Source organism: Mus pahari, chromosome X (genome assembly GCF_900095145.1).
Source record: "Mus pahari chromosome X, PAHARI_EIJ_v1.1, whole genome shotgun sequence".
Taxonomy (NCBI): Eukaryota; Metazoa; Chordata; class Mammalia; order Rodentia; family Muridae; genus Mus; species Mus pahari.
Window position 1 is genome coordinate 111,456,692 of NC_034613.1, and position 16,823 is coordinate 111,473,514.

The 16,823-nt window shown below is 36.6% G+C and overlaps 1 pseudogene; it reads right to left on the reverse strand.

The window, feature by feature from the left end:
* LOC110314483 overlaps positions 1-10,828 on the reverse strand; it is a 16,706-nt pseudogene extending 5,878 nt beyond the window's left edge.
* Positions 10,829-16,823: the final 5,995 nt, after the last annotated feature.

Below are 16,823 nucleotides of genomic sequence, written 5' to 3' on the forward strand. Positions count from 1 at the left end.
AGCATGGTCTTTAAAATTCATGCAACAAGTGTCTGTCTCTCTCTCTCTCTCTCTCTCTGTGTGTGTGTGTGTGTGTGTGTGTGTGTGTGTGTGTCTGTGTGTGTGTCTGTGTGTGTGTCTGTGTGTGTGTTGGTCAGGGGGAGTTTTTGGAGGGTCTCAAATTTTGTTCTACTTTTCTGTTAGGTGCTATCTAATAATAACTCTCTGTAGTGGTACCATTTCTGTGGCAAGTGTTTTCAATGGACCTGGGTATTTCTTATACATCTTAAAAACCTTAGTAGAGGTAGCCATGCTACCATATATTGCATTTATTTATTTTATTGCATATTGTTTACTTGAAAAGTGAGTTAGTGCTCCATAGATACCACTATGATTCACCGCTTAAGTGTTCTGGGCAATGGCTTATGCAAAAATTGTCCCCAATTTTGTCATAGGCCAGTAGCTGTAAGTTCTATAGAGAACTTTGTATGTGAGTTGTGGGGTATGCATGATTCCTGAATCTCCTGCCTTATATGGTTTGTCCTTAAATACTGTGAGTGTTTCAAATGATAATCTGTAGGGGAACATGATCAGGTATTGGGGCATGGTGCAGAGATAGGAGAGAAGCACTGAAGGCCAGCAGAATGAATGAAAATATGCAATATCAGGTAATGGTTCATGGAGAGACCCACTAGAAGCTTCCCTGAGACTCTCAGGATTCAATGGGAGGGTCCTTAGATGAAACGCTCAACAGTGGGGAGAGGGAACTTCCTATAGAAAGACATGACATCAAGTGCAATGATAGGGTTGCTATCCTATAGTCAAAAATTCTGACCCAGAATTGTTCCTGTCTAAAAGAACTTCAGGGACAACAATGGAGAAGAGACTGAGGGAAAGGCCATCCAGTGACAAACCCAACCTGGGATCCATCTCAAGGGGAGGTCCCAAGACCTCATATGTTGGTGTGCTTACAGACGGGAGCCTAGCATGGCTGTCCTCTGAGAGGCCCAACAAGCAGCTGACAGAGAGAAGGGGATCCCTGTGATTGAATTAGAGAAAGGCTAGAAGAAACTGAGGAGGAGGGAGACCCCATGGGAATACCAGCAGTCTCAACTTACCTAGACCCCTGAGATCTCTCAGTAGGAGATGCGCATAACCATTGAAAGTCTTGAGGCCCCAGAGAGTGGAGAGACCTGTTAGGGGTGACATCCTCATGGAGACAGGGGCAAAGAGGAATGGGATGAGGAACTGTGGGAGAGCAGGCCATGAGGGGACAAAGATTGGACTGTAAAAATTAAAAGTAACAAAAAATTTAGACAGGACATCAAATGAGGGAGGGGGTTGTATTCCTACAATCAAAACTCTGACCCATAATTGTTCCTGTCTGAAAGAACTACAAGGATGATAATGGGGAGAAGACTGAGGTAAAGAAGATCCAGCTCAAGGGGAGGTTCCAAGGCCTAATATTATTACTGAGGCAACAGAGCACTCATAAAAAGGGACCTAACATGACTGCACTCCAGAAGACCCAACAAGCAGCTGAAAGAGTCAGATGCAAATATTTGCACCCAACCCATGGACAGAAGCAGCTGACCCCTGTTGTTGAATTAGGAAAGGGTTGAAAAAAAGCTGAGGAGAAGGGTGACCCTGTAGGAGGACCAGATGTCTCAATTAATCTGAACCCCTAATGTTTCTCAAACACTGGACCACCAGGCAGCATATACCAGCTGATATGAGGCCCCCAACGCATATATAGCAAATGACTGCTGGGTCTCTGTTCAATCACAGATGATGCATCTAACTCTCAAGAGACTAGTGGCCCCAGGGAGTTTAGAGGTCTGGAGGGATGTGGGGTGTAGGTGGGGACATCTTTGTGGAGACAGGGGGTGAGGAGGAGGTTTGGGATATGGAACAGTCAGAGGGTGGACTGGAGTGGAGAATAAAATCTGGAGTGTAAAAAAAATAATCAAATAAATAAATAAATAAATAAATAAATAAATACTTTAAAATGATAACTTGTTTTTCTTACTATATATATTAATCTCATCCATTTGTCATATGCCTGGTTTTACCTTAGATATTCTAATTAACAATTCCCCACATAGTTTCCTAATTAGTTTTGAATACTGTATTTATAATGCTTATGTCTTATAGCACTTTAATACATGCAGTAATTAAATGCTATGAATCATTCCAAATGTTGTCTGTCAAATATCATTCCTGCATGATACCTTCCATATAGGACAAGTTTAGGAGAAACTCGAGTGTGTACATTTTGCTACCCTCCTGAGTCTTAGGGAGTCTCCATCTTCCCTCAAGGAAGGAAAATTTTAATTCTGAGGAAATTATACTAACCTGGCAGGATAAGTGGCTGCCTAAGGCTCAACTGGTTTTCCTTCATCTCTCAATGTCTTCCCATCCATGGCAGAGATGGCACACTAGGCAAGAACTGTCTTGCTTTTTCCATTCCCACTTAAGACTGGTTTGTCTTTGGTTCTTTTAAAATTCAGACTTTGCTGTTGTGTAATAAGGACACATGTTTTTCCCATAGTTTTCAATATACTAATCTTCATTTTTATTTGAGACCTCATTACCATTCCTTTGAAACCATATTTAGACCAACACAGTGCTTGTGAATACTTTAATACTATCTTTAAAAGTTCAAATTTATGTCTAGAGTTTTACTTCTATGTCTTTATCAGAATTGCACAAAGGATCCAGTTATGGATTTAAGGTTTGGGTTGGAAATGTCACCAAAATTACCATGTTCTGAAAAGCAGTTATATTCAGAGTTGGGAATATTAAGAACTAATTGAAGGCTCTCACTGACTGTACTATTATGCGTAATAATTGATCTATTTTTAGTATGGTTGGTTATTGAGATGTTATAATTTATTAGGGAGTGGGATCGAGTTGAAGGAAGTGGCTTTCTGGGAACATGCCTTTAGGTACTATAGCATATCTCCAGACATTCTTTTTCTTGACTGAAATGTGGCCAAGAAAACACCATCTTCACCTGTGGATTCAAGACTCCGTGACAATTACTTCACCTAAGGTTCAAGACACGAAGCCACCAAACACATTCTTAAATCTCTGAATCCACCAGAAGAAAACCAAACCTTTACTTCTGTAAGCAGTTTTTATCATATATTTTGACATAGTTACAGAAAGCTAACTAACACACATATTGATACCTTCATTGTCTACCGTTCTCCTAAACAATGTTCCAGCTTCTACCAATGGATGTTCAAAGCGTTTCTGTATTGGCATTTGTCTTAGGAAAAACTTTAGTCTTCAGTTCCACTTATGAAATATGCATTGTGTTTTAAAATATATATTTGTTTTATACATTGAGGGAGGCTGTCCAACCTAAGATTTAGGCATTGGAATATTTCTTAGTGTTTGTGCTGGGGCTCTGGTTTCTGTTTTCATAATAAGGCTATGGGTGAAACATTCTCTAAAGGAAAGAAATGTTCCTTTCACACAAAGAAGGTAGAACAGTCGGAAGATCAATCTTCTGTACCTAATCATTCTGTAAGGGCATTACTATTTATCTACACTTTTCATTATCATATGTAAATTATGCATAATAACTGGTTTTTAATGACATTTTCATATGTAAACATAATGTATTTTGATCTTATTCACCATATATTTCCCAAGACAGAACTAAATATCTTTCAAAAGCAGATAGTTCCTAACATTGTTGCATTGAGAATAAAATTTCAACACATTTGTTTGAGGCACATTCACTCCATAACAAACCTTAACCTCTAACAGTGAAACGCAGTTATCAGGAAATGAAAGTAAAAATAAATGAGAAAATATGCTCCTATATTAAATTTCCTTCTAAATATTTAAGCTTATTTATATCAGCCTGAGCTACTCTCAACCATAGTAAGAGAAAGAAAAATCAGTACTACATGAAACATCTATGTTGATCACTTTTATCATCTAGACTTAGAAACTTTGCACAAGGCAACTTAGAAACAATGTAAGAGCTCAAGGATGGGTAGGAGTGCTGTGCAGTGTGTTTTTTTTGGATATGGCATGGTTTTAGCACTCAAGAATTCACAGTAGCTGTGGCTGCATGAATAACAACTGCCAAAGACCAAAACAGACAAAATATTTGTGTAGATGGGATAAATAACCTTCAGGATCTATCCCTGAACATAATAACATAGAGGAGTTATTGGCATTGGATAGTTCATAGAAGATGGAGAGTAATTTTTTTAAAGATGTGGCCACCAGTAGATTTCCCATAATTCAGTGGATAAATCCATATCCATGCACATATAAATTACAATAACTGAATTTAGTGAGCTTTCAAAGAAAGGCATAGAAGAAATTTGGGTGAAGCTACTTGGAAAAATATGGAAAGAACTGGAAGTGGGAAATATATGGCAGGTATGATCATAAACATGTATGAAAATTTCAAAAATAATATAAAAATGAATAACCTTAAAGATTTAAAGACTTCATACACTAAATGTTCTTTGTTCTTACAATGACCTGACCTGTGTACTTCATATGTTTCCATTCAAATTCCTCCCAATTTATCTGGAGTAAAAAGTTGAATGATTCTAACATTCATATAGAAATATAAATGTAGAAATATAAATGTACTAGGATATGTGAAATAACAAACCAAGATTGAAGTCATATCACACTCTGCCCAGTTTTATATAAGGAATGAAAAAGTAGACATACTAATTGTTACAAGAATCTTTTGAAAATTTTATCTCTGAAAGAAGTCATATCTAGAAAACACAAAAATCATGTAAGCCTAAACTGTAAAGAAGGAACCCCTTTTGCCCAATGGCTAAAGAAGACTTCAAATGCTATTTCAAATCTCACCAAAGAAGGGTTATAAATATCAAAAGGGATTATTAAAAGATATTCAACATTATGCATAATTGTAATGTTTAATATAAAATTATTAACAGGGAAATTGTGATCAAACTATGTTATATTGAAGGTTGATGATAAAATTATTAAATTAGTCTGGAAAAGAAGAGTTAGCAGTTTCTTACAAAATTAATCAAATACTATATGACCTGGTAATTGTTCTTTTGGCTATTTATAAGTAATAATTGAAATTTTATCTTCAAACAAACAATGTGTATTCATGATTATAGAGACTTGTCCATAATGTAATGAATTTAGATTTCCTTCAACAAGTACATAAATCAAACTGGCAATTGTTCTAATAGGCTAAGAATTAAGAAATAAACAGGAATGAACTAATGACAAGAACAAATTGGGAAAATGTACATGTCAGTATACTAAAAGAAAATTAAAAACATGAATTTCAAATGGTTATATATGGTCTGATTCAGCTTATATGTGTTTGAAAGACTAAACTATTGTAACCAATTATTGAATATCTTCAGTTTTCTTGTTAATACCTTCAGTACAACTGGAAATTTGACAAATATAATCATGTAGTTTCTAGTCAAGTCATTTCTTTCTACTACTAATAAGAACTAGACCAATTGTTTTGAACAACCTACCTGAAACAAACAACTTAAATATAGGAAAGTTCATTTAGATTATTTTGTTATTCCATTCTCAGTTGGATTCAGTTGGGCACATGGTGAAAGTAGCATCATATTCAGTGCATGCCTTTGAATATGATATTCTCTCTGTCATAGTTGAGAATGGAATAAAGAGAAAAGTTTCAGGTTCCCTAAAGTATGTTTCTGTGATTTGAATTCCTCCCTTTGGTTCACACATTCTACAAGTCTTATCATATCCCATCTCCCAATTTTACTTCATGTTAATGACCTGTCCATTAGTATATGATTTTCTGGGTTTCATGTAAGACAAAAACAATAATAACAAGGTGAACATGAAACATACCTGGATTATTTTATACTTTAATACCATTATGCAGTTATATAAATATTCTAAAGTTCTACAATAAATGACATCCAAAATTCTTCTCACCTCACACATTCCAATAAGTGAGTACCACTCTTTTCTATTTTCAGAATAGAGGGCTATTAAATTATAGAATTATTACTAGTTCTTTTGTTAAGAAAACAAAATCAGATCAATGAAAACTGAATAACAAGTTTTATGCAACTCAACAGAAAGGGATTCTAAAATTTTTGTGGAGTTTTGACCTTATCTATTTTACTTTAGATAAATTTGTAGGCTGATATGTATCATTGCAGAGTAGAGGTTCTAGTAAAATAAAATTTATAAAGTAAAACACAGGTATGATATCACAAGATGATTAAATAATTCTTGAATTGAATGTTTAAATACTTTGTCAGAACATACTTCCTGCTACACTCTTACTTAATAGTTGCATTTTGGACAATGATTCCCTAATATGACATTGAAACTGGAAGACATACATAATTATAATGATCAAGTGCAAACTTTTATAAATATAATGCTAACTTAGGCAAGTAGAAAAACACAATGTCATTAGAAATATTTTTCTTGTTTTTTACACTCTAGACCAAAAAAAAAAAAATCTGAGTAAAAAGACACTTAGAACTCAAAAGAAAGATAAATTCAAAGCACAACACAGATTTTAAGATATCTTAAAAATAATTTCTTCCTATTTATTCCTTTCTCAAGAACAAAAATAAATGTGAACATTGTCAAAATTTCAACACTTAAAATCAGATCACTCTAGATTTATGAATAATTTTGCATTATTTTTCTTCCAAAACATTTCTATTTATTCTGTGTCAACATCTGAAAGCACACTGCTTCATCCCTTATTTGGCAGATATTTTGTAAATAAGGACTGGAGCAATTCTGTTTCCAACCATATTTTTGGAGCTCCTCCCTTCACTAAGTTGTATTAGAAACATTTCCATATATGAGACTACAACTGTGGCATTCACAAAATGTGACAAAGTTTATGGCCTTTTGACGCACTAGGTAAATTAGATACATTCTGCTATTCAACTTTATGAACTTTGCAGCCAGATTGTTTTCTACTCTTTCCTCATTTTAACAAGTAACTCTTTGTTCACCAACAGGATGATTACAACTACTTTCGATTACTTAATTGACCTTTTATTTTATAAACATCACTGGATCACCTATTAAGATACAATGAAAATTTGTAAATCATCTTGAAATTTGTAGAAAATGTCTGCAGAGAAACACTTTATTAATCACAATGGCAATTGGAGTTCTTCATGGAATCAAGCCTACTGACAGTGGCAAGTGACCTGAAGTATTTTTAGTAAAAAGTTAAAATAGTTCAGAAATCTAAGCTCACCTGGAGAAAAACAAAAGAAGAAAAACTATGGCTATGACAAGAAAAATTATAAATGAATATGTTTGATATTGAGATTAAAAGATAAATTTTACTTTGTTGTAATTATATGAGGTTAGAAGGTGCTGGATAGTTCTGATATGCCAACCTATCTGAATCTGAAACTATTAACTTTTATTCCCATCTTGGAACTATTTATTCAATTTCTCTATGTATACTTTTTTAGTTGTTTACTTCCTTCACATTTAGCTTAGATAACTATAACAAGGAGAATATCCTCATTTCTATACTCATATCAGTAATTCACAGTGTAGAGAAAAATAATATATATTGATATGATTGGGTAGATATGAAATATCAGATTCAGATGTTAATTTAAAAAAATGGTCTAGTTTCTTTTCCATGGCTGTGATATAAGTTTTAAGGACAAGCAAACTATGTGGGGAAATGAAATACTTCAGTGTCCAGCTTCTAGGTCACAGTCAGGTCACACTAACAAAAGACAAGGCAAAGGAAGCCATTAACTTTAATCAGAATCCATGGATCAACACTGGCTTCCAATTGTGCTCACTGGCTTTCTAGTGAAGCTGAGTCTCACCTGCCTAGGGATGGGGTTGGCCACAGTAGGCTAGGCTCTCCCATAGCAGGCATCAAACATGACAATCTCAGCCTGACTTGGCCAGAGGCCAGTCTGCTCTGTGTAAATCTTTACTTGAGGTTCTCTTTTCCCACATGACTCTGAGTTGTGTTAAGCTGAAAATAAAAGCAAACTAACACACTTGTCTTAGACTACATTATTTTATAAGCATTAGCAGATCAACCACTAATTACATTTTAAGTCTTTGATAATGGTTCCTAATGATATATTTTGAAAACTGCACTTTTGATTCCTGGAAATGACACAAAATAAACAATTGACTTCTGTCCATTTATTACCCCTCATTGTGCCTTTTCTTTCATCCTTCACATGTATATTTACAAAGACAATAAAACAACACTTAATTAATTGGTCTTAACAGTAACTAGTATACACACACACACACACACACACACACACACACACACACACACACACGTGTGGCATTGGGCTATGCACAGTCTGGTCTCCAGTCGAGCTGAGGTCTGAATCCTGGAATGGTGATAATTCACCTACATGGCACAGTAGGCATTCCCTCATGTCTCTTGGACTCAAGACTCCTGTAGAAGTTACCACTCCCACAGACCCCACAGGAGAAGCATGGTTAGTAGTCAAGTAGACAATGTCCCAAGCTTCTGACCTTCAGGCTAAACTCCTCCCAGTTACCTAGCAACACTAATGATAACAGCCCACCATAAGAGGGGCTGCTTGGCCCCACCTCACTCTCTTCTCTCACTTTCTCTCTCTCTCCCTCTTGCTCTTTCCCTCTTACCCTAGCCTTTCTCCTCTTGGCCATGGCCAGTCTCTCTCTCTCTCTCTCTCTCTCTCTCTCTCTCTCTCTCCTTCTTTCCTTTCTCCCTGCCTTTCTATAATAAAGCTCTAAAACTATAGACTGTCTCTGTTCATCAAGGTCAGCTGTCCTTGGACAACGGGATAGGCTTTCCTCTAAAGGGCCATGTCAAATCTCCAGATGGAAGGCCTTCCTGTGCTCCAGTCAAGACTCAGACTAAGGACTCTCATCTGCATGGGAACCTCTCTCCTTCTGCTCTTGCTCTTGTAACTGGGGGCTGAAGGTGTCACCCCAGGGACCTGTGGTATCAGGGGCTGCCCCTTGTCCACCCCCTGTGGTGTGGGATCAGTAGCTTAGATGCCCACCTGGGGTCCAGTGGAAAGCATCTGGCAACCCTCTGGAGTCCACCTGCCCAGAGCACAGGAGGAACTCTGGCCAGGTGTGGGCTCCTTCTTTCCTCCCTCCCCCCTCCTTTCTCTTCATTCCTTTAGTTCACACACACACACATACACACACACACACACATATTCCATCATCTATTGAACTAGACTTTCCACTCATTATATCATTTAACACATATAACATATATTTGAGATGTAATTATTTTGATTTGTTACTGATATGTAAAAGAAATTTCATTATAGACATGTTTATTTCCTAAAGTTTCACCTTCTAATAGCTACTTCCTTAAACCAGTACATTTTGTATCACAGACATTTTTGATAACATGATACAAATTTTCACTTTTTTATTTTGTAAAACATTCAGTTTTGGTTGATACTTAAAGAGGGTTCTACTAGAAAATTGAAAGGACAAAATATATTTTATAACAAATATAAACAATATGTTTTTGTTTATTGAGACATTATACCAACTCTGTTCATATCTGCATAAAAATACAATTAGGCACTCCAGCCAGGGAATCAGGTCCTTTGCATATTTATTATGGCTTCCAGTTTAGTGTTTTTATGGGATCTCTGACTATATGAACAAGGAGGGATCTGTTTCTTATGATTTCTCTTGGGCTCTGTTCCTTACTTTTTCTTTGTTTTGTCAAGATCTGATGTGCTTGTTTTTTTGTTTTTTGTTTTTTATCTTATTATATTTAATTTTATCATTATTCCTTAGAAGCCTGTTTTTTATTTTTATGTTTTCCATTAATTTATTCAATATAAAACCTGATCAGAGTGCTCCTTTCCTCTGAGTACCCCCTCACATGGCTCCTCTGTTACAGCCCCTCACCTTACCTCTAAGATAAGGAGGCCCCCCTGGATACCAACCTATCCAGCACCTCACTGTACTGCAGGACTTGGCACACCCTCTCCCACTGATGTCAGACAGGACAGCCTAATTAGGGAAACTGGATCCACAGGCTGGTAACAGAGTCAGGGTAAGCCCCTACTCCAGTTGTCCTGGAGCCACATGAAGACCAAGCTGCACATCTGCTACATATGTGGGAGAGATGGTTAGGTTCAGTCCTTGTATGTTTTTGGTTAGTGGTTATCTCTGAGAGCCGTCATGGGTCCAGGTTAGTTGACTCTGTTGGTTTCTTGTGGAGGCCCTATCCTCTTCCCATTTCTTAGTCATTCGCCTACCTCTTGCACAAGACTTCCTGAGCTCAGTTTAATGTTTGGCTGTGGGTCTCTGCATCTGTTTCAGTGAGGTGCTGGGTGGACCCTCTCAGAGGACAGTTATGTTAGGCTTCTGTCTCTGAATCTAGACTGACAGATACAAACACAGCCTGAGGCTGCAAAGGTAGTTGAAGGAGGAAGGCAAGCCTGCAATGTGTCCCTATTGATTGTCTGAGGACAGCTCAGCACATTTTTCCCCCAAATTGACAGCGGTTGCTACTGCATTCATTTCTGTCTATTTCACACAGAGCACCTATGTATCCAGGCCAGCAGTGACAAATATAGCTGTCAACAGTGTCTTCACATGTTGTATCATTGTGACAAAGCTTTGACCAACAAAGAGTCATCACAGTCTCACAGTTTGTTCCTGTGAATCCACTACCTGTGCAGCCATGGTAGGGGTTGTTTCCTCCTTCTACACATAGACCTCCATGGAGACAGGGCTGATTGATGCATTCATCAAAGTTGAGCTTGCAGTGGTCTCCAAGGAATCCAGCTACATAGTCACAGAAGTAAGCCTCACGAGCATCCTGACTTGTGGACATAGCTGAGATCTACATTCATTATTTTCCAATTCACAGTTCACAACAGAATACTCTTGCAGACAGACACACATGTATCTTTCTATCTCTGTGAAGAATATAGCCTCATTCATGCAGGGGTCAGAAATACATTCATCTACTTCTAAATCACAATGACTTAGAATGCCTTGGTATTCAGGCATACAATAGCAGAAGTAGCCATTGATACCATGGTGGCAATGGATAGAAGCACATTCATTGTGATCTGTCTCACAGAACTTTCCAGTATATGCAGCAGGGCAGATACACAAAGGGTGCTCAGTGTCTTTATGGCAGGTGTCTCCATATTGGCAGAAGTTCCCTCAACAGGAATTAGTGTCAGTTTCACAGGTCAGTCCACTGTACCAATGAGTACATTGGCACAGGAAATCCATTTCTTTTGGAGTATTCGTACAAGTAGCAATTCCTTGGCAGGGATTGGAGAAGCAAGGGTCTTTTGAATCTTCGTAGTGTTGTTCAAATTGTTGGCTATGTCTTAGCAACAATTGTTCTCTTGTGGAAAACCCTTGTTCACAGATTTTTTTTGGGGGGGGGCAAGAATTTAAGAGATGCTTGGCATTATTTTTTATTGACAAATGATTCCTGGCATTGCACATCAGTACAGGACTAGGTACATCCTCTCCTACTTAGTCCAGACAAGCCATCACAGATAGAGAAGCAAGGTCCACACGGCAGGTAACTGAGTCAGGGTAAGTCCTCACTCCACTTGTTGGGGGACCCACAAGTAGACCGAGCTGCTGCACATCTGCCACATATGTGTGGGGGTTCCTAGGTCCAGCTCATGCTTGCTCTTTGGTGGTTCAGTCTCTGAGAGCCCCAATGGTCCAGGCAAGTTGGCTCTGTTGGTCTTCCTGTGGAGTTCCTTATCACCTATTGGTTCCTCAGTCCTTCCCTCACCTCTTTCACAACATTTCCAGAGTTCAGTCTAAAGTTTTGCTGTGGGTCTCTCCATCTGTTTTAGTCAGCTAAAATGAATCTCAGAGGACAGTTATGCTGGGCTCCTGTCAGCAAGAATAACAGAGTATTAGTAGTATCAAGTATTGGATCTTTGTCATAGGATGAGTCTCAAGTTAAGCCAGTCATTAGTTGGTCATTTCCTCAGTTTCTTCAATGTGTTTGTCCCTTCAATTCTTATAGCCAGGACAAATTTGGGGTCAGAAATTAAAAGCAGAAATGAGGTGAATCTGGATTGGAAGGGATGTGGAGAGGAACTGGGATTTGTAGAGGGAAGGACAACCATAACCAGGTTACATTATTTGAAAAAATGTATTTTTCAATCAAAGGAAAATATGCTTTGGATAAATGCAGTATGGTTAGTTTTCTGAGACATAGACTTATGTATAGCTTACATAAAGATAATATGAATCAACATTTTATGGAAATACTCATTAGATTACCATAGTATAAAAAATAAAAAGACACTATACATAATATTTTATTCTTAGTGTCTTTTTCATAGCAGTTGCAAATAAACACACAAAATACTGAGACTCCCTCTGACTCTCCATGCTGTAGGTCAGGAATTGTCTTACTCTTTCCATTCAGATGTTCTGTTAAGTAATTTAAATGACCTACCTGTGACTAATAAGAAGAAGTAATTCTTCTGCTATCATGTTCACTTATTTGACCAACATCCAAGTAATTGTCTTATATGTCTATCTTCATCCCCTTAGATATTGTCACCTCAGGTAAGGCCTAATGAATACAATCATGAGATGCTTTAAAATCTCTCTGTGTTAGTTTTAACAATGTGGTGTTTTACATAATGAGAATAGATATGAGTGTTTTACTATATTGTTATGATTGTTCAGGTAATGCTTGATGACCAAATAAAATCTTAAGTTTATTTTCTCATCACAATTTTTTTTTTTAAAAAACTGCTTCTCTCCATTGGACTTGAACATATTTGTGTAGCTCAGATAACTTTAAACTTGTGAGTTTCCTATCTTAGCCTCCCTATTCCTGAGGATAGAGAGTCACCATGCTTAACCCTATATTTTTTATTGTTTTTGTTTTTACTTTACTCTGAAAGCATCTTAGAAATAATACCCACTCCTCTTTTTTGTGAGATAGAAATTTTGAAAATGAAATGGAAAATATTTAGTTAAATAATTTACTGTAAAATTTTCTTTTCTATATACCACATGGAATCCAAAGGTAACTCCTCTCTTAAAATGTAACAATAGATGTTTTTAATGTATGGTACATGAAGTTCTAGCTAGAGCAATAAGATAACTAAAGAATATCAAGGTGATAGAATTTGGAAAGGAAGAAGATAAAGTATTGCTATTCGCAGATGATATGATAGTATACACAAGTGATCCCAAAAATTCTACCAGAGAATTCCTATAGCTGATAAACACCTCAACAAAGTGGCAAGTTACAAAATTAACTAAAAACTCAGTGAATATATATATATATATATATATATATATATATATATATATATATATATATATGTATATATACCTCAAGACCTTGCTATACCACTCCTGGCCATATACCCAAAGATGTGCACCACTGTTTCATAACAACTTTATTCATGGTAGCCAGAAACTGGAAACAATCTAGATGTCCCTCAACTGAATAAAGGATAAAGAAAATATGGTATACCTACACAATGGAATTCTATTTAGCTATTAAAACTGAGACACAATAAAATTTGCAGTCAAATATATTAAACTTGAGAATATTGTCTTAAGTGAGGTGATGCAGACCCAGAAAGACACATATGGTATATGCTTACTTATACTTGGACATTAGCCATATAGTTCAGGATAACTATGCTACAATGCACAGACCCAAATAAACTGGCCCAAGGGAGGATGTGTGAATCTCACTTGGAAGGTGGAAAAAAAATCATCAAAGGTGGATAAAGCGAGGGAACTGGGTGGTAGAGAGGATGAGGAGGGATATGGATATAACAATCAGTTGGGAGGGGCAGTAGAGGGCTGGAAGTGAGAATGGAAATTAGTGTAGGGTATCTGAGACTAGCTGGAAAACTATGATGGCAGAGGCAACTGAATTCTCTGAGGGTTATCCTAGCTGAGAGTCCTGCCAGCAGGAAATGTAGAGTCTACAGTAGTCACCTCCTGTAGCCAGGCAGGACTTCAACATGAGACAAGTCTCATGGAAAAAGACAGTTCCTGACACTATTTTTGATACTCTGCTATGCTTGCAGACAGAAACCTAGCATAACTGTCTTCAAAGAGGCTTCATCCAGAAGCAGATAGAAACAGATGCAGAGATTCACAGTCAAGCATCAGGTAGAACTTAGAAAGCCTTATGGAAAAGTAGGGGATAGAATTAAACCATCCAGAAGAATCAAGGACACCACAGGAAGATTTACAGAGTCAACTAACCCATGCGATTCCATGGGAGATCACAGAGATTGAACCACAAACCAAAGAGCTTGCAGAGACTGGACCTAGGCCCCTCACACATTTGTAGCAGATGTGCAGCTTGGTCTTCATGTGGGTTCCCTATCAGTTGGAGTGGGAGCTGTCTCTAACACTTGTCTGCCATTGGATCTTCTTCCCCTACCTGGACTGCCTGATTGGGTCTCAGTAAGGGAGGAGGTGCACAGTCCTGCTGGGACTAGATGTGCCGTGGTAGGGTGGTATTAATGTGGGGCTTCCCCTTCTTTGAGGAGAAGTGGAGTAGATCATGCAGGGAGGGATTTTCTTTTTATTATTACTAATTATTTTATTTATTTACATTCCAAATTTCCCCGCCCATCCTGGTCCCCTCCCACTAGTTATTCACCCCTTTGCTTATTCACCCCTTTATTATTCACCTCTTTGCTTCTGAGAGGGTACTTCCATATGAACCCACTTACTCCCACATTACCACACTAGCATCCCCTTTCCCTAGGGTATCAAGTTTCTACAGGATTAAGTGCATCCTTTCCTACTGAGGCCAGACAAAGCAGTCCTCTGCTAGTGTAGCAGGGGCCACAGACAAGACATGCATGCTCTTCAGTTGTCAGGGAAGGATTTCTAAGAGGAGGAGTGGCTGGAGAGGAAGGAAAGAATTGAGACTGGTATGCAATGTGAATAAAAAATAAATTATGAAAAATATATTTAAATTTCAAAAATGTTTTAAATAATGAAAAATATAATAACCAAACAACAAAATTATTTAAGAAAGAAGAAAAAAATGCTATCTTCTTCCCTCATGATGCTAGCTTTTATTGAGGTAATTTAAATACTAGAGCAAAATGAATTAATAGACAAATTAATTATCAGAAAATATGTTGGGGTATTTGTATTTAATGTCTGTTACTTCACCCACAATGTTAGAATAGCAGCATGGTTAGCATTAAATTACAAAAGGTCTGAAATTACCAGAATTTTCTTACACTTCCCTGATGCTTGAGTCTTGGTTAAAGAAAGTAAACTTTCACAAATCACGAACAATTTTGTGTTGATTAATGAAATTTGTCTTTGATTAAATTATAAAGTCATTTAAGAAAACTGAAAACATAAAGACCTATTGTAAGGTATTCAAAAACAAAGGTTTGGTTTTATGTTTTGTTTTCTGTTTGTTATACAAAAGAGGTTAAATTTAGGTAATGAGAATTGTTATGTGTCTTTGTGTGAATACTGTCTTCTTATCTATTGGAAGTTTTTGGCACTCACTCCTTTGAAGCCCTATGTATATTTCGTGATATTTTATTTTTTATTGCAATGCTCAGATGGATTATACATCAACCATCAGCAGTCTGCTTATGAAAGAAGGAACACTCAGGGAATTGTCAGTAAGATCTTCTTCATATCAGTGCATACTAATGAACATTTGCTCTTCAATAAAACTGCTGGGGTCTGCAAAAAGATGCTTGATAATATATTTATTTTCCTATTTAAAAAGGATTTGTATTTACAGGAAATGGTAGAGGGAATAGATAATCATATTTTATACTTCTCTGGGTAAATATTTGGCAAGAAAAACCGTCACATAAAAGGAAAACAAAGAATGCACATCAAAAGCATGCACTAATAATACATAAAATATTACAATATGTTGGAAAAGTAAAATGTTAACAACTTTTCACGTTTTAAAGGATAAAATCCTTCAGTAACACTCTTTATGCAAAACTGCATTTTTCTTTATGTCTACTTAAGCTTACAGGTTGCTATGCTTCCTCCTAATTTTATTTCTAATCTTGCAGTTCTTTCCTGAGATATTTATAAGACATTTCAGAACATTAAAAGTATAGTAAGAATTTCCCATGAATTTCTACTTTGCCACATTTGAATAAGGGAGACTTTAACCAAAGTCATCACACTTGCAATTTATACAAAAGGGAAAGAGAGGTAGTTTTTATTTTTATATTATACATGTGTCCACATGCGAACAAACAAGTGATAATTGCTTCTGTTCTTCTAAAACTTTGTTTTAAATGAGGTGTGACCTTTCATCTAACTGAGATTCAATCCATAACAAAATTTAAAGGGACAGAAAACTTGTGTTTGTCTTCAATGGTTAAAAAATTCAAGAATGAGAAAAACACAGTAAGAAGCCTCAAGCAAACTGTGAAGCTATATCTCAACTCTAGTCCTTTTGCAATTATATAATTATAAGTAGTTCCTAGATCTTAAAATATGGTTATCATACAATACAAACAAATTTTAATGATAGTGTATAATGCAAAGACTGTACTGGGATTGTTTTATTGGATTCTTTTGTTCATTTCTTTGTATGTTTAACATGAAATTTTCTTTTTAAAATAGAATACATGGCTACACACACACATACACACACACACACACGTATAATATAGATACCAAACCAGAGTAATTAGCATTTTTCTTATCAGTGATTGCATGTTTGAACTTCCATTTTCTCAGTATTCACAAATTATCTGATAGATCATTGTGAACAACAGTTCCCTTACTGTACTATGGAATGCTAGCACTTCATCCTTTTAACTGTTTTGATGTCACTTGAAGTCTATACC